We start from the raw sequence: 18,467 nt of genomic DNA, 5'->3' as shown, positions 1-18,467 counted from the left end.
CCACTTTCCTTCCCTGTAAGTTGGGGTAAAGCACCTCCCTCCAGGCGGTATGAGAACCCGAAAGATGATACAATAAAAGCTCAGCTCTAGGGCTCTGGAGGCAGGTGTCCTCTTGGCTTTGTTCTCCGGCCACCCCACAGGGAATTACTTCCCTTGGATACACCAGTGTTTTCCCAAGGTATATAAACATCACTGATAACATTTATCCCAGTGAGCATCCCTTAATGCAAGATGGCAATTTTTCAGGAGGAGGAGGAACTGGCCAAAGGAAGGTCAGCCAGACTCCACGGAGCTTGGGGTGCTTAGATGGCCCGAAGTAAGGGGAAAAGAAAGGCTGAGTTTTACCCACTTAACTCTCGCAGCTGGCAGAGGACAGGTGTGTGCCTTCCTCTTCCCTAGCCTGAGAGTTGTTTGGCTCAGGACAACTTCCCCCGATACAAAGTAGGAGACAGGATGCCGTCATGCTCTGTCCTGCCTATCTGCGACTTCCTACTGGTGATGGCTAGTCTTCATCGTCAATTTAGGAAGCACCTATGAGATTGATGCAACTCGCCTCTAGGTGTATCTTCCAGAGTCAAAGGAGGAATGCCCACTCTGAATGTGGGCAGCGCCGTGCCATAGGCTGGCAATCCAGACAGAATAAATGGAGGAGAAGAGAAAGCTGCCCATTGTGGAATACTCTCTTCCCCCACCTTCCCGTCACAATGTAAGTTGCGGGGCTGAGGCGTGCCGTCTTTCCCATGATGATGGGAAACCTCTGCAGTCGCAAGGAGGAGAAATACTTTCTACCTCAGGTCATTGTCTCAGGCATTTTGCCATAGCACACAAGACTGACAAACACAGAAAACTGATCTGGGATGCAGCTTGTGCTGTGACTATGCCTGACCACGTGGTAGAGAATTCTTTGTAGGAAGAATTCAGAAAAGTTTGGAGAAGCCAGCTAGAGACATCCTACAAGGCTGTTATGGGTGATTCTCAGGAGACCACAGGAGACCAGGATCCTGACAGGAATGCCATCCAACAGCCCAGACATCTCATCCAGTTCCAGGTAGAAGCAATGCCACATGGGAACTGAACCAAGGCCATTTGTGTTACTCTCTGGCAAAGAAGCTGCGTGCATTTTGTCCTTGTCCTGAGACTTCACACAGGCTGAATTTAAAGGTGAAGAATGAATTGATTTGGGGGAGAGAGAGGGTCTCAGAAAGCCCAGTGTCCAGGCTGTGGTGAAGTTTGTATCTTTCAGCCGCATTTACAGTGAGTTCTGGGAAGATGCAAACACTTCAAGTTTGTCTACAGAAAAAAACCTCAACGGTTAGCACTGATTGTCAACTTGGCAAGATATAGAATCACCTAGGAGACTGACCTCTGGTTTTGCTGGAAGGGGGAGGGGAGCTTTGGAGCTGGCTTGGGGAGGGAGTCCCACTGTAATGTGGGCAGCCCCATCCCATGAGCTGGGGCCCTGGACTGAATGAAAAGGAGGTGAGCTGAGCCAGCATTCATCTCTCGTTCAGTTCATCTCACCATGGCTGCAGTGTGGCCACCTGCCTCACGGTCCTGCCATCGGGCTCTCTCCAACGAGCTGAACTGTAGTAAGCTGAAAGAAACCTCTTCCTTCCTGAAGGTGCTCTTGTCAGGGTTGCCACGGCAATGAGAAAAATAACAAATACTGACACCATAAAAGTGTGACCTCAAAAGAAATTAGAGCAGTGGTTCTCAACCTTCCTAAGGCTGCGACCCTTTGATACACTTCCTCATGTTGTGGTGACCCCCAACCACAAGATTATTCTCGTTGCTACCCTGTAACTGTAAGTTTGCTACTGTTACAACCTGTAGTGTAAGTATCTGAAATGCAGGATATCTGATATTTCACCACCGTGAAAGGTCATTTGACCACAATGGGGGTCGTGACCAACAAATTAAGAACCACTGGATTAGAGAAATCACAGAAGGACATCAGGACAATCAAGATGCCTTGAGAGTATCTTAGGAATTGACTCAAAAGTGTGAAGGGTATCATTTATTTGGATGACTCTGCCCCAAGAAGATAACTCCATGATACCCTGACTGCATCAAGTTTTAAGGAAATATTTCCTGCTTTCAACCATCCAGGCACTTAGAGGCCTCTTCAGCCATGGTCCAAGATGCTCTAGCTATTGCTTAAGGAGGTGGCAAATGCTAGCATTATCCACTATGCTGGTTTTGTTTTGTTTTTGTTTTTGTTTTTGTTTTTGTTTTCAGGCATGCAGAATGCAAGGGCTATTGGATCATGGAGGATTAAACCTAGATTACAAAGGAGAGCCCAGGTGGCTAGACAGCCTGTGATAGATGCGGTTTCTCTGAAGCCAAGTGATTCCTCCAAGAGGGTGATACTTGAAACTGTGAAGGTGAAGCCAAAGATGGCAGAAAGGTGGGATGTCTGCTGAAGAAGGCAGCTGGCACGGAGCAGAGACCGGCAACAAAGGGGCAAGGTGATTGCAAATGACAAGGTCACAGGACCAAGGATGCTGGGCCTTTCAGAGCTGACATCATGACGCCTGGTGCCCATGTTTTCCTGGAGAAGCTTTGGTCTTGTTTTGGTTCAATCCTTTCCATTCCTTCACGCTGTCTACTGAAACAGGGATGTTTAGTCTGTGTCATCATATCTTCAAAACATGTGACTTGTTTTTGCTCTTGCAGGGGCTCGTGGCCTAATGCGTGGGTGTAGGTTCAGAGGATAATTTGGATTTGAACATCGTTGCAACCGTTGAGACTTTGGGGGATACGTGAGAAAGACTAAATGCGTTTTAAGACATGATGAGAGAGAATTGAGCCTTTTGGAAGACAGAACTGAAATGTCATAGCTTGTGTTATTATTTGACATGAGGTGAACTTGGGATGGTTCTTTTTTCATGTGTGAACACTTGTGTGTGTGTGTGTAGGGTCAGGTGCATGTGTGTATGGTGTGTAAGTAAGCCATAGGTCAAACCTGAATGCATTCCTCAGAGGCCATCTGCCTTACTTTTAGAAGAAGGGTCTCTCATTGGTCTGGAACTTCCTGATTAGGTTAAAATGGCTGAAGCAGCAAGTCCCAGAGATCCATCATCTGTTTCCACTTCCCCAGGGATGGAACTAGAAGCACACACAAACCATCATGCCCGGCTCTCTCAGCTTCTGCTCAGAGAGATCAAGCTCAGGCCCTTGTGTTTGTACAGCAAACACTTCACCATCTGAGCCATCTCCTCAGCCCCATGATATCTTGAGTGTCAACTTAACTGGACTGAGAAGTGCCTGGGAGAAGAGTCAGGCGAACCTCTGGTACTACTGCAGGCATTCCCTGTGTGTGTCTGGCCTCCGAGATCACATCTGCCCTCTTCCGGCATATCCTCTCTGCCACAGTGAACTGAAACTCTGAGACAGTGAGCCAAAACCGATCCTTCTCCCCTTAGGTTGTTTCCTCAGGTGTTTTGTCACAGATGGAGATAGCAGGCCCCAACCAAAGTCAAGAAGGGACGGAAGGAACCCTGCACAGATACACATGTTTTAAAGTTCTTTTTTTTTTAACCCTCCAGTTTTATTCTCAACTCCCATGTTCCTCCCTGTTGTCAAGACTCTGCATCAGCTGGTATCAACTCGGCTTGGAAAGTTCTGGGTGACGTGTGATCTGAGAGAATACTAGATCACAAAAATTCCCAGCACTAGAGAGCTTAGAGGTAGCAGAATAAAGTTACTTGAATTCTTATCCCAAATCACTCAAATTCAAGGAGAAAGAGAAAATAGGAATGCAAACGCCCTCTTCAGCAAAACCGGACACATTTGTAACCCAAACCACAGCTTATAGGGGAAAGCTGCCAAACACAGCCAGAGGCCTCCCAGAGCAGCGAAGATCAAAGCTAGTCCAAAAAACACCTCCAGAAGGCACCTTGCGGGGTCAGGGCTGAGGGAAAGCCTGCAGAGCAGGCCGGCAGCTGGGATTCCTGAAGGAAGACTCCTTTGGGCTAATCAGGAGCATCAGGCACAGGATGTGTTTTCTGATGTTGGGAGCGCTGGGAGGTGCATTTGGCCTCTCAGGGAACTAACGGAGGGAAACATAGGCATGCCTCCTTCACAGGCAGCTGAGTGTCGGGGAGGCAGGGCAGGAGGAGGACATGGAGCTCAGAGAAGCCCACAGCTACAGCTCTCTGCTGACTGAAAAGTAGCAACTACTAAAAGAAATCACCTCCCCAGTGCTGGGAAACTCCGTTCTGTGAGCCACACACTCATTGCAAAATCTGCAGCATTCCTTCTGCATCTGTCGGCAGAATCCTGATCCAAGACTGTGCACCTCAACTGGACGTAGTTAAGGTGCTAGGAGGGCCGCTGGGGCAGCTCAGCCAGTAAGGTGCTCGTCACCAAGTCTGAGCACCTGAGTTTGATCCCAAGACCCACATGGTGAAAGGAAAGGACCAAGTCCCAAGCTTTCTCTGACCTCAGCAAGCACCCCGTGAGATAGTCATACCCTTCCCCCATGCCAGGAACACAAAACAAGTAAATGTCACTTAAAAATTTTAAGATGCTATCAGAGAAACAAAGGAGAAAAAGAAGGGGGAAAAAAGCAAATCAAGAAAAGCTGTCATTTAAAACAGCTGCTGTGAAGCAGATAGAAACTGTGATGGAATCGGTAAACAGTCTCTGCAGTTACTCATTTTAGGAGGCAGACAGTCTAAACAAAAGATTAAATTCATTCTACATAGCTATTCTAAAGATAACTTCCACCACTAACAATAAAACACAAACCTTCTAAACTGTCAGAAGGAAGGCGGCACAAAGTAAAACAGACCATATCCCGGAGGGCTTTGTTTTAAGAAGCGATTGAAGCAAGAAGACATAAAGACCCAAGACGTGACAGTAAAACTAAGACCGAAGAAGTAGTAGCCATAACAGTGTACTCAAAAGTAAAGACTAAAAACTAGGGGCAAGACAAAATCCCCAACCCCATATGACACATGAGAGCCATCCCCAAGCAAAATGAGTCAGAGCCAAAAACAACGGAAGGACAGACACACAGCCAAAGCTGTGTGTAAGTTCCACCTGACAACCTTGGCAGGAGGCGAGTAAAGCGGATTTCAAAACAGAAGTTTTAAATGAAGCAAAGGATACTACTTTGCAATAATAAAAAATATGATCCACAGCTGAAGGATCAAACGCCTCAGATGGAGCCCATAATTCAGAGCAAAAGCTAGAGGGACTACGGGACAGGTGATTTTAATTCTTGTCTTCCAGCTCATGAGGGATCAGTTGACTGAACGAGACAGAGACGACGAAAAGGCAAAGCCTGCGTAATTAATATGCTAGATCTTACTAGATGTGTGTATTGTGTTCTTTGTCTCAAAAGCAAAAATGCATGTTCTTTCAGGTGTCCATGGAGCCATCGAGAACCTTTCCTGCATATGAGAGAGAGGGAGAGAAAGAGGAGAGAGAGAGGAGATAAAGTAGATATCACAAAATCCAATCAATGGGTATTTTTTTAAGATTTTCTTTAAGAAACTCAGATTTAAAAATTTCATATATAAATGCATACTATCTAGAGAGTTACACACACACACACACACACACACACACACACACACAAAACCATCTACTAAATCTGTGGTAGTCTCTGGCACCATGCCGAGAGGAAACCATAGCTGCTGTGTACTTATACTAACATTTATTTATTTATTTATTTACATTTGTTCATTTATTTTGGGGTGAGGGGCATGCAGGCCAAGGTGAGCATGTGGAGATCAGAGGATAACTGTAGAGGAATTTTAATCCAGCAACGTGGCTACTCTGATCATGTCCAAAGACCTTCTAGGTCTGTGTGATCCAGCTGGAATTCAGACACGTCTTTTCACACCTTTAATCACAAACAATGAAGGTAAAATTAGTTTGTAGAAGGAAACAGCCATTTTGAAAGTCGCTATGTCCAACTCTCACGAGAACAGCAGGGGAAAAGAGAGGCAACTTAAAAAAGAGCAGCACAGAGGGAGAGAGAGTGAAGAGGCCATTTTATCAGAACAAGTATACAGGGACAGGCTAGCCAGAGAACAAGCTAAACGCAGGTGAAGACAGAACAAGCCAGAGAATGAGAAGGAGCAAGAAGATTAGAACAGATTATTAATAATAATAATTAAAAAAATCAGAACAGATTGCTAATGTCAGTTTGAGGCCAAGCAGAGCAGAAGCTGAGAGACACCAGTTTGAACCAGTCAGCTTGGAAGAGGTATCTGAGCCAGAACAGCTGAGTTGAACCAGCCAGCTGTTGTCTCCACTTCCCGCCTGCTGATGCAGAGTAACCAGTGTCTTCCCGCTCCTGCGGCCTCCTCCTCCTCCTCCCCCACCGTGCACTTGTACTACAACTTCAAATAAACTCTTCAAGTTTCTTCTGGTCAACTATTCTGTCACAGCACTGAGAAAAAAAAAGTAACTAGGACATATCTTACAGAACACTTTGAGAAAGAGAACGTTCTGATAATGGAAGGCTTGAGAGGCAAGAAAATGCCATTAGGGTGGAGAGAAGAGTTTCGGGGGAGGGGGAGAGAAAGGGATACAAAAGAGGCTCCCAAAGTAGCGGAAGTGGGTGTCCCGGTACGGTTTTAGAAGACAACTTGCTTCTGTCCTCTCGTTCTTCCTATTGATCTTACTCGGCCCATGAGCCTCAACCACGTTGTAAAAGATACACAGTTTTTTGGTGTGTGTGTGAGGCATGAATAAGGGGATGCGATTGCTGAACCTAACATGAGCCCAAGGACACACCTGAGAGTCTATAGTGACTGCCCAAGGGCATAAGCTGGGAGGCAAGAGAACTGCAACCTGGCTTTTTACGATTCATTAGAAGAATTGTACCTTAAGCTCCTATAATAATAGTCTAGGAAACGGAAGCGGTGAGGGACACTGCCCACTTAAAGCTAGAAGATGCAGAGCTGGCCCTGTGCTAAGCTCAGAGCCTCCTCTGCTTCCGATTGCTCTTGCTTCTCCATCACTCACCTCAACTATCAGTGCTAGGAAAGCGATTCCTGATCCAGCCAGGCACCACGGCATACAGAGGCTGCCGCAGCTGTGGCCACAGCCTCCAGCCTACATCTCAGGCTCACGGCCCTGCCCATGAGGTACTCAATTTCAGCACGAGAGAGAGAAGATTAAGTGGGTCATAGAAGTTTGCTCGACGGCTCCAGAGAGCCATTGAAACCAGGCAACGTGTAGAAGGATCACAGTTCCCACGAAGAGGCCCTGAGAGGCCACGGAATGAAGGTATCAAGGTAAAGCCTACTGGATGCAGTGGAAAGATGTCAGAGATGCCAGTCAGCCTGCCAGCTTTCCCACAGACACTGCGAGGCAGACGGCATGCTCCTTCATTCAGAAGAAAACACAACTTCAGAGACATTGTGTAGTGTGATGGAGGATGTCACATCACTAGTTGAACAGCAGACCTGGGCTGGCCTGGGCTCTCACATCTTCCTCCACACTGCTTAGAAAAGTTCCCTCCAGGGCATTGTCACCACTTTGCATGACTGTCCTCCCCCACATGCTACCTGCTTTAGCCATTTACATAGCCTGACAACATTGCAGGTGCTGTCGTTTGGGGCATTTTGGGGACAGCCCCTGACCAGTTTTTTACTGTCCCACGCTGGGTCACCCTGGCAGAGTCTCCCTCCAAGTCTTTATCTCTGTTAACCGCAGGCTCCCAACATTCAGGGTATGACAAAGTGGGCATGTAAACAGACTGTTCCTTTGTTGCTCCCCAGTGCAGGGTCTTCATGAGCACTCATGTCAAGTCACTATAGAAAACCAGCAGCAGCGATACATAACACAAGTCAGGGACCTATGCTGCCTGGATTCCGCCTGTCCGCTGGGTCCTGGATGAGGACTTCTGAGACTCAGCACTAAGGCACTGTCAGCTCCCCCCTTGCCTCTTCAGCCTTCACAACGCTGGGAGCAGTTACCAATAGCATCCTCATCAGGCATCCAGGGAAGGACAAGATTCCCTTTAAGTTGTGTTAGTCTTCTGCCATTGCTGTAGCATCGTGCTATGGAGTGAACATGTGTACCAGATGCCCAGAATTCAATGTGGAGGTGTTTGGAGTCAGGGCCCCTAGTTGGTGACTTCTTCCGCCTCTTTCAGGAAACCATCCCTGCTCCCCCAAGCCTCTAGCGGCCTACTTCTGTTCTGTACACCTCGGTCTAGTCAGGAGGGACATCCTTCTGGACACGGTCATCTGCTTCTTGCTGAGGCCACCTTCCCCAGAAACAAAAGCTCTGCATACAAGGCCAGCACACAGGTAGGTTGTTGAAAGGAGGCACCTAGCTCAGGGAGGCCCTTGGGGGGCTCTTTCAGAGAACAGAGCAAGGAGGGCTTCAGCGAGGTGGCGAGGACACGGAGCACTACACATATCATGCTCTCTGAGCCGCTGGCTCTCGGCTGTAACCTGCTGGTCTCGTCCACGGAGACTGCAGTGCGCCTCCTCCGCTCTGTGTATTCATTCAACAAACACTTAGGCAGTGCCTAGAGTGTGCCAAGCACTATGTAGCTGAGAGCTGGGGACACAGCAATGACTCTACCAGACTCGGTCCCTGCCCGTTCGCTCTAGCCAGCCACATTTCTCCTCTCCTTTCTATTGCAGCATGTGGCCCACGGCCAGGCACACTGGACGTACAATAAAATCCAACTTCCTGGTGGGAATCAACCCAATGAGCAGCAGGCATACTGAAGCACACCAAAGAGCCCCGGGTCCACTTCCCAAACCAAACTGAATGTTTATGCCATGCTCCAATGGCGATGCTTAATGACATTATCCCGAAGCATCCGCTTCATTCTGAGGCTTCAGTCATGACTGAACAGGAAAACAGAAACTCAAACTCTCCATGGCCCTTCCCAGATCCCTAGTGAGTTTTATTACTCAGCAGGGCAAAGAGGCCGTAGGAAGCAGCCTTGCCACACTGTTCTAAAAGCCTCGGTGATTTGCATATGCACTGCACTTTCCACAGTCAAGTCAGTCTTAGGGGCCTGGCTGGCTAGGCTCAACAGGGGAAGGGGCTGCCATCCAGGGGCCTGATGATGGAAGGCATTTGGTGATGCTGAGTGACATGTCTTCTCTTCAGTGTGGCCTTCTGTTCAGTATAACCCTTCAGGGTTTAGCCTTGCTGGGGTCAGGAGCCAGGGCAAGTTTCATACCTTTTTTTAAACTAGCGGTAATGATGTCTACCCGCCCCCCCCCCCCACTCCTGGGGGGTGATTCACAGCTACAGGAAAGTATGAAATCCAATTACTCCCCTCCAGGGAAGTGTACCGCTGAGGGGTCAGAACCTGCGACAGCTGTGAATAATGACAAGGACTGCAGAAGCAAGGGGCTTGACACCACTAAACTTCCTTAAGAGGATGGTAAGGTACTTTTGGGAGAACACAAACCTGGCCAGAACACATTCTCTGCTTAGACCCTCCTAAGGTTTATTATTACTTATTTATTATTATTATTATTATTATTTTTGAGACAGACTTCTCTGTGTAGCCCTGGCTGTCCTGGAACTCGCTCTGTAGACTAGGCTGGGCTCAAACTCAGGGATCCACCTGCCTCCGCCTCCTGAATGCTGGGATTAAAGTCGTACGCCAGGTTCACTTCTAAGCCAAATTCTAAGCCTCCCGGGAGGATCAGCAGTGCCCACAACCCTCCGTGACTGCCTTCTCTAGCTCCCTGGCTGGCTGCCACTGTCCCTCCTTGTCCCTCACCTCCCTCATGTCCTGTCTTGTGTAATTCCATTCAGCTTGACCATCAACAATGCTGGGATGAACACCTCCTGCCCCCGAGGGCCTGTACTTGTCCCCACCTTATCCCGAGGAGCCAGACTGGGACACTTCCAGAACGAGAGGTTTCTCTGGTTGAGCTCCCAGGACTTCATCAAGGGTTTGGTATAGAGAAAATGGTGGGTGAACTTCAGCATGAATAAACAAATAAAGTGCCATGCTACCTACCTCTGGCTCTTCCAGATGGCTACTCAGGGCAAAGAAGACCTGGCTGGTCTAGCCGATGGACTGTTTGCAAACTTCTCTTGCTACAAACACTAAATTGCATGGGTATTTTATGAAAACATGACCACCCAGAATGAGCCTACCAACAGTGAATAAACTATGGAACCCCTGGGGCTTTAGCCACAGATGTCCATTAGATTTTCCCATAATACACACAGGGCGCTCACAAGACAACTGGCTAGGCCAGCCATTCTCCCCCGTCCACCCCCCCCCGCCCCAGTCCTCATAAAAGCAGCCATCTGTCCAGCCCAGGTGGGCCGACTCCCGACTTCTGCCTGTCCTAGAGCTCCATCAATGAGGTTTCCCCAGCTTCGCCTCCTCCTGGGGTTTCCATGGGAATCCTCCTCCCACACAGAGTCCGAGGCTCCTGGGATAAAAGCTCAGCTGTCAGCCGGCAAGAAGAGCAGGAGCTGGGAGGCAGGAGGATTGCTGGGGGGTGGGTGTGGGTGTGAGCAGGCCTGTCTACTCTACAAGGTCATTTGAAAGACACGCAGAACAGATCCAGTGGGACCAGGAGCAGTCCTGCTCAGTGGTGTAGCTTCCCAGATACCTGTGATTTGTTTCATAGTACAGCTGGGAGACCCAGCGTTGGTTCAAGCTGAGGCAGAGCATGGCAAACGGGACTGAGGAGGGTGCTGCCAGTGAGGCCCTCTAGGGAAACATCTATTAAAAGGACCTAGTCGTCTCATTTATCTCCTACCTCACTGGACATAATGGCTTGTCTGAAAATGGGTTTCCCGAAAGAAAAGCGGGACCATTCACTCATTGCTGGAAAAGACAGGGGTGCGGTTCACCATAAACACAATTCACAGGGTCACAACCCAGAGAGGCGCCACTAGCCCCACTTGCAGAAGTAGAATCTGCACACCAACTTTCCTGCCAACCCCCCTAAGTACTCAGCCAAGTCTTAAACTCGGCCTCCTCCTTCTGTGCATCCTTTCTCAAAACCTGCCCTTCTAGCCCTTTGCAGATGTCTCCAGCCCTGCCTACCCTCCCTGTCTCAGCCTCTGGCTGCTCTAGATGCTCCTTTAAGTGGCTTTGTAGTGCTTTCTTTCCGTCTTAAGCTTCCCCCTGAGCACACGGCCACCTTCTCAAAACTGTGGCACATCTGGGGTCCACTGGAACTTGAGAATCACAAGTCCTGGGCTGAGCTCAGGGTCTTCCGTCTCCCATAACCCTCTCTGTCACTCCCACTCAATGCCTTTTACTTCCCCTAGGTGGTGTTAGGCCTTAGAGCAGTGATTTTCAACCTGTGGGCTGAGACCCCTTTTGACAGCAAAGGACCCTTTCACGGGGGTCTCATATCAGAAATCCTTCATGTCAGATATTTACATTAGTCGGCAGCGGTGGCTCATGCCTGTAACCCCAGCACTCAGGAAGGCAGAGGCAGGTGGATCTCTGAGTTCTAGGCCAGCCTGGTCTACAAGGTGAGTCCAGGACAGCCAAGGCTACAAAAAGAAACCCTATCTTGAAAAACCAAACCAACCAAACGAAAAACCAAAATCAAATAAAATCACATATTAACATCATGATTCATAACAGTAGCAAAATTACAGTTATGAAGTATCAATGACAATAATTGTACAGTCGGGGGTCACCACGATGGGGGGAGCTGTATTAAAGGGTCACAGCGTTGGGAGGGCTGAGAACCACTGCCTTACCGGGATTACTGAAGCAGTCTCCCAGGGAGGGCCTGTGATTCTTGTCTTCATTCTCTAACCCACCCACCTCGTGGCCAAAAGGCTAAATCCAACCAAACTGCCCATCACCTGCTCACTCAAACATGCTGACTGACAACCCAAGGGCCTCACGGTCTGTCCTTTTAGCCATTCTCTGACCAGTGATGCCAGACTCTCAAGTAAGTTCACACCCTTCCTACCCGAAGCTTTTGGGACCTGCTCATCTTCATTTCCTATTGACACGCCTCTGTGGCGCCTCCGTGACATACTCCCTCCATCTCTCTTCCCCACGATGTCATCCTAACAGTCTAGTCCCACTGAGGTCTCTTGCATCACACGCTATTTCTAGAAGCCAGTGTCCAGCTAATTGCCACCCATCTTCTAAACCAGTCCTGTGCACACTGCCTATGTGTATGAAGAAGTACTTGCGTGAGCCAGGTAGGACGGCACACACCTTCAATTCTAGCACTCAGAAGGCAGGGTCTGGAAGATTGAGAGTTTGGGGGCAGCCTGGGCTACACTGAGTTCTAGTCCAGCATGGGCTGCAGGGGGAAAGCCATCTCAAAACAAAACAAAACAAAACAAAACAAAACAAAACAAAAAAAAAAAACAACCCTAAAATGAGAAATGCTTTTCAGACGGAATAATTTGTGTTTTTACCAACAAGCACCTTTTTTTTTCTTTCACAACTTAAGTATACATTTGAAATGTGGATTAAGTTCCGATTCAATGTGTGAATCAAGAATCCTATGCAATCAACACTCCACAAAGTTTATGACCGCTCATCTGGGGTCTTTCCCGAAGGATGGGCCAAGCGGCTGCTTCCTGCAACCTCAGAACACATGCTTGTACCTGAGCAGGAAGGAAAGCCAGTCATGTAGGGACCATGTTTTATTTAAATGTGCTGCTAGATTCTTAATTTTTTGTTATTGATAAAAAGATCAAGTATGAGTGATCATGTTCACACAAGTTAAGTGCATATATTAAGTACTTTTTTTTTTTTAATGATTACCAGAAAAGACTTCTAATGACTTGGACCTAGGTCCCTCTACTCTCCTGATTTTCCACATCCAGTTCCTTGTTCTATCTAGGGAGCGCCTGGAGACCTTTTGTTACCGTGCCAACCGTGGAGGGCCCTTTCAGGAGCACCGATGTGTGGCAATGAGCCAGACAGCTTAGGAAAAAAAAAAAATTAACAAACTGGAGCATGATGAGTAGCGCTGCGCCTTTTTCTCAAAGGGCAAAGACCTTGCCTCGGGCCTGAGCCACATCCTGGGACATGAATGAACTCTGCAGGACAGGCTTCCATGAAGGATGACAGGGCTCCGATCCTGTGACCGACTCGGGGTGGGAGTGGGACTCGGGAAAGGAATACGCCCTGGGAGTGTTGGATCGAAACCAAGATCTTAGGCCAGGGTCTCGGGAGTGGGGGAGAGACAAATGATGAAAAACAAGGTGGGGTCCATGTGGCCAGACCCAGAGAGCATACCCAGCCTTTACTCCTGGCAGCTTGGGGGAAGTTCTAGCTAGAGAGGAATTTGGTCTATTTACATTTTTGAGGATAAACTCTTCCTACTAGAGAATGGTTATTACCATTTGCTGATCTGATTCTGAAAAAAAAAAAACAAAAAACAAAAAAAAAAACAAGACTCTTTCAGCTTTGGCGCACATTTTCCTTACTGAGTGAGGTAGGGCACACGGGTTTCATCTTATTTCTGTTTGGCTCTCTGTGTGTGAACTGTCTGTAGTCTTTGTCCTTTGGGGCTCTTGCTTGTCTTGAAGATTCTTTACACATTTTGGACAGAGGCTAGAGCTTAGGGGTGGAGCCCTTGTCTAGCTAGCATACGCAAAGCACTGGGGTCCATTCCCGGCACACACCACAGATCTGTTCCAAATTGGAAGATAGGAGGCCTCAGTACTAAGTAGCAGTTCTTTCCCGGGTTTGCCATGACTTCTGGTAGCTTCCGGCAATGCCTTTTCCTTGAAGACTTTATTTCTGTGTCACTGAACGTATCATCCTTCCAAATCAAAGAGAAATACAAACTGAAGAGATATTTGGGTGCCACGGCCGGGTGGGTTCATTTTGTCTGCAGCTTGCCAAGAGTGGCTTAAATTCTCTTCACTGCCCTTGCTGTATGGAAGTTTAGAACATGCAGTCAGGGTGTGCGTCTCAGCAGCTGCGGCCTCCTGTGAAGTAGGACACGTTCTGTTGCTCTACCCTAAACCAACACTGCGTGGTTTGGGAGAGGGACTGTCTGGAGGGGAGAGTTTGAAGGAGCCTCCATCAGCCCGTGGAACAGAAACTTCGCGGTTTAGTTGAAAAGACAGAAGTGCCAAAGTAAGGAAACAGACAGAGACCTCGGCGGTTAATGCACCGATGGTTTCCCACAGGGCAGGGTGGGAAGAGCGAACTTTTCCTCATCCCCTTCATCTCTTCTAGATCCAAAGAGGCTCAACAACTGTTTGGGGCAGATGAGTGGGAGGATAAGAAGAGGGATGTTCACACCCAAATCCTGGAGTAGGGAGAGGGAGAGGAGGAGGGAAGAGGGAGGAAAACGGGGGAGGGGAGGCACAGAAGAGCTGCGGGCCTTAAGAGAAATCGCTGAAGGTCACACCTTGGGATGGGGCCAGAAGCAGAATTCGAATTCAAGCCCGGAACTGCAGGGCTTGAGACAGACACACAGATGTGCCCTCTTCTCTTCCCGGCTCAGCAGTCCGCCCTTGGCCACGGGGCGGTGGGAGTCATACTTCCTGGAAGTCTCCAGCCAGAGGTGTGGGGTCCCTCGCTTTTCCTGACTCAACCGGAGTGGGCACCTTTGCTGCCCTCATCTGCTGTACTCTGGGCTTTGGCTTCCTCTCTGTTTCCCCGAGCCCCGATCACCCTATCCTCTCCAAGTTTGTCTCACAGTCAGGCTGGGGACCGGGCAGTCTACACCGCCCCAGCGTCGGAGACAACCATAACAATCACCCCCAGCGCCTAGGCGCTTACTTCCGCAGCCCCGAAAGCCACAGGCGAGCCGACCCCCAGAAATTACTGCTCTGGTCACACAGCTGAGGCAGCTGCTGCTGCAGCCCTGGGAAACTGCATGATGTGCTCGGGTTCACGAGGCTGATCACCAGCGCTAGACCGAGCGCCTCCCGAGGGCCAGGCGCGGGTCCCCGCACCACCCCGCAGTTCCCTCCAGCACACTAGTAAAAAGGGGCACAATCCCCATCCCCATCCTATGGACGAGGAGACCGAGGCTGTGGCGCCTGGCCCAACCAAGGTCACCCCAGAGAGTGACGGATGTACGACCGAAATACAGCCAGGTGACTGTGGGGTCAATTTTTTTTGTGTGTTGTTTCCACCACACCGAGAGCGGAGGGTTTCAAACCCACAGCCCCAGAGGCTGGCCTCCTCGCAGGGTCCGGGGCTCAGCGCAAACCCAGCAGCTTGGATTGGCACAAATCGCGGAGACATTCCCGCGGACCGGGACCAGAGAGACACCCCCCCTCCCAAGAGCACCGGGTGTGACCGGTACTGGCCGGCGATCACCCCTTAACCGGAGCTGGAGAGCACTTACCATAAACGAGAGGGCCAGCGCCTGCCTGCCTGCCCGCCCGGGAGGAATCCCCAGCGCTGGCAGGTCCGGGACTCCCGGGAGAGGGGTCTGCTGCCGCCGCCGCCCACTCAGGGGCGCCGGAGCGACCCCGCGGGTGCTGGCTGCTGCTCCTTCGCCAGCGGCGCGTCCCCTCGGCTGGTGCCCGGCGGCAGCGCCCTCTCGATCCCCGCAGGGTGCCCTGGAGTTAGGGACGTTCTTGGCGAAGTTGGCGCTCGGGAGCAGCGAGAGAGGGCGCCGGAGGTCCGGTCCCGGGGTAGTGAGGCTCCCGACCCGCCACCGAGCTCAGCGAGGGCTCGGAAGCTCCCTCACCCCGGCCGCCCCGAAGCTCGGCTCCTGACCCCGGAGGGCGGCGAGTTCCGCGCTCAGGGCGCACGGGCCGCCCCTCGGCCGCCGCTCCCCGGAGCGCCCGGTTTCTTCCCCAGCGCCCCGGGCGCACGCCGCGAGGGCTGCAGCGGTGGCCAGGGCCCGGGCTGCGGTGCGCTCATCGCCTTCCCCAGGGGCCGGGCGCCTTTGTGCGCGGGGCGCGCCGAGCGCCGGGGCCAGCTCTGGATGCTGCAGCCGCCGCCTCCCCCTCCTCCTCCTCCTCCTCCTCCTTCTCCTCCACGGTCGCCCGCTCCCCGCCTTCCCGGCCGGCCCGGAGGCTGCAGCTGAAAGCCGATCCGGCTGAGCTCATCCCTGAAGGCCACTAATCCAATAGCCGCGGAAGGCGCGGCCGCCGGGAACGCCCCTTCCCCCACCATCCCGCGCCCCGGCCGTCCCAGTTCGAGCCGCTGCCGGCTCTGCCACCTTCTGGAGGCCACCAGCTGGCGGGAGAGGGTAGTGGAACCCGCGCCCCCGGCCCTGAGCCGGAGTGGCGCGGACGCCATTCACTCTTCTGCCGGCTAGCCGGCCTGGACATTCGCTCACACACGCGTTCATTCATGCGCGCGGGTCCTCCCCCATTCATTCAAGCGTGCCTCGGAGAGCCTCGGTGTTGGCCCCTGGGGGCGGGGATGGAGAGAGGAGACTGCACAGTCACCGGATTGCTCTGGTGCCCGCGCTCAAGGCGTGTGGGAAACAGCGAGCGGGCAAGAGAATGCTTTAATAAGACCCCATGCTTCAGGCACACACATGCCCACACTTTATTTCTGAGGCCGGACTCTAACTCATCTTTCAAAGTCCAATTTCCTGCGGCAGGCACCTGCTCAACAGTGCCTTTCCCCGCCCACCTGAGAGAGGAATCATTGACAAGCGCCGATGGTGGGCGGCTCCCAAACTAGCCTGAGCTCACAGATAAGGAAGAGGGCGTGGCCAGAGTAAGGGACCCTCTGGACTTCTCTCAGGTTTGTTTTCTTGGGTAAAGCGAAGGTTCCTGGCCAGCGCGTCCTTCTTGCGATCCCAGAGTTGATGTCAGGTCCGTTCCAGTCTTCACTGACCTAACTCCTCTCTGATGGGCTTCGAGAAAAGATTCCACATCAGGAAGTCTCTCTCTCTCCCTCTCTCTCTCTCTCTCTCTCTCTCTCTTTCTTTTTTCATGGACACAAAAGACAAGCACCTGAGATCAGATCCCACGAGGAAAATGTGTTAACCCAGACTCTGGAGTTCATCCTCCAGACGGAGGAGGGCAATTTGAGGATGTTTCCTTCCAGACATGGCTGCGTGAAATTAGCTGCTAGATGCAGAAGGCATCATGGTCTCATAGTAGGTGCCTCCAACAGCCTGTGTTGGAGCCAGAACGGAAGGTAAGATGAAACAGAAGTGGGTACTCAGGGTCTTGGAGACCATCCAAAGGGCTTGGCTTTCCCCCAAGATAACTTAGGCAGGCCTCTTGACCTTCGCAGACGGGCTGTCCAGAATGATAACCCAGTTGCGGAATGGATAGATAGATGTATGAATAGCACAGGCCAACTCGGAGGCTGCTGCAAAGGTCCAAGCAATAAACAGGGCTTTGCCGATCAGGACAGCTCAGTGGTGTGGCAAAGTGTTTGTGGTGCTTATGATTTTATTGCTGCATGTCTGCATCTCTGTCCCTCTGTACTCGTGTGTCTCCGCATGCCCTTGGGACTGCACAGAAGAGTTGCTGAAGGAATGTGACCCATGCACACACTTGCTTGTTCCCCCTCGAATCTCTTCCCTCCTCAGGACGTTTCTAGAGCGTCTGCTGTGCCAGCTGTTGTGGTGCTGATAGAGCTGGTCAGCATGAGGTGAGAAATGAGGAAGACTCAGAGCAAAGGGGAACTTGAGCAAGACTTTCCAAGGATGGGAGACATGACTCCGATGCTCTCGCAGGAGACCAGGGTTCAATTCCCAGCACACACGTGGTGGTTCACAGCCATCTAGAACCTCAGTTCCAGGAGATCAGATGCCTTCTGCTGACTTCCACGAGCACCAGGCATGTACAGGGTGTGCATACATTCGTGCAGGCAAAACACTCCTACACTTTAAATAAGCCTGAAAAGAACAACAAAATGCCTAAGTAAGACTCTCCAGCTGATGGTTTCTCTACCTGGACCAACACTCATTTCTTCCTCCTTGCTGGGAGATTTCACAACAGCTTAAGAACAAGGTGGGGAGGGGTCAGCAGCCACAAGTTGAGAAACTACTCCCCCAAACACACACCTGTGTGCCAGACAGGTCCACTCCACGGGCTTTACAAATGTGATTTGCCTCAGGCCTGAAGAAATGTGCACAGCAGCATCCCCAGGTGTCACTGAAATTTCCCAATTACTCCACCCCCTGAATAGCACAGGCACGGTGTGTCCCCAGGTTTGAAATGTGCACAAATATCTATTCATTCCAGATAGAATATCCACGGAAGACCAGAGACATAATTCTACTCCAGCCTAGTTTGGTGAACCAGTAAATTTATTGGAGTTATAGAAGCATAAGAGGCACAAAGCTATCACTAAAATGCCCATCCCAGTACGGAGGACAACTCAGGAAAATTGCATCCCTGGGTCTTCCCGCACAGCTTGCAATCAGAAGAGTCCCCACACCCCAGCTTTTATAAGCTTGAGAAGGGGCCTTGTGAATCCTGTAACTTTCATGAGATTTCTGAGCCTTCTAAGTTTCCTTAGTTTCAGGAGTCATCCTGAATCTTTCTCCCCCTTCTCAGAGAGAATGTTTCAATTGAGATGAAACAATCGCATAGGAAGAGAAAACAATTTGCCATTTCAGGAACAGTCT

At 50.6% G+C, this 18,467-nt stretch overlaps 1 protein-coding gene across 2 annotated transcripts in view; it reads right to left on the bottom strand.

The window, feature by feature from the left end:
- The window catches only part of Spsb4 (splA/ryanodine receptor domain and SOCS box containing 4), a 63,224-nt gene extending 47,071 nt beyond the window's left edge, over positions 1 to 16,153 (bottom strand). Inside the window, exon 1 of one of the 2 annotated variants that reach the window (XM_021648431.2) lies at positions 15,264 to 16,153. The gene's annotated coding sequence lies outside the window, so the exon portion shown is untranslated. Of the gene's footprint in view, positions 1 to 5,317; positions 5,415 to 15,263 lie in introns of those variants that run through there. The other variant, XM_060385460.1, reaches the window with a different exon arrangement.
- Positions 16,154 to 18,467: the final 2,314 nt, after the last annotated feature.

This window comes from Meriones unguiculatus, chromosome 6 (assembly GCF_030254825.1).
Source record: "Meriones unguiculatus strain TT.TT164.6M chromosome 6, Bangor_MerUng_6.1, whole genome shotgun sequence".
NCBI classification, from domain to species: domain Eukaryota; kingdom Metazoa; phylum Chordata; class Mammalia; order Rodentia; family Muridae; genus Meriones; species Meriones unguiculatus.
The sequence above is the reverse complement of the archived record's forward strand: the minus strand, read 5'-3'. Positions and strand labels throughout refer to the sequence as shown.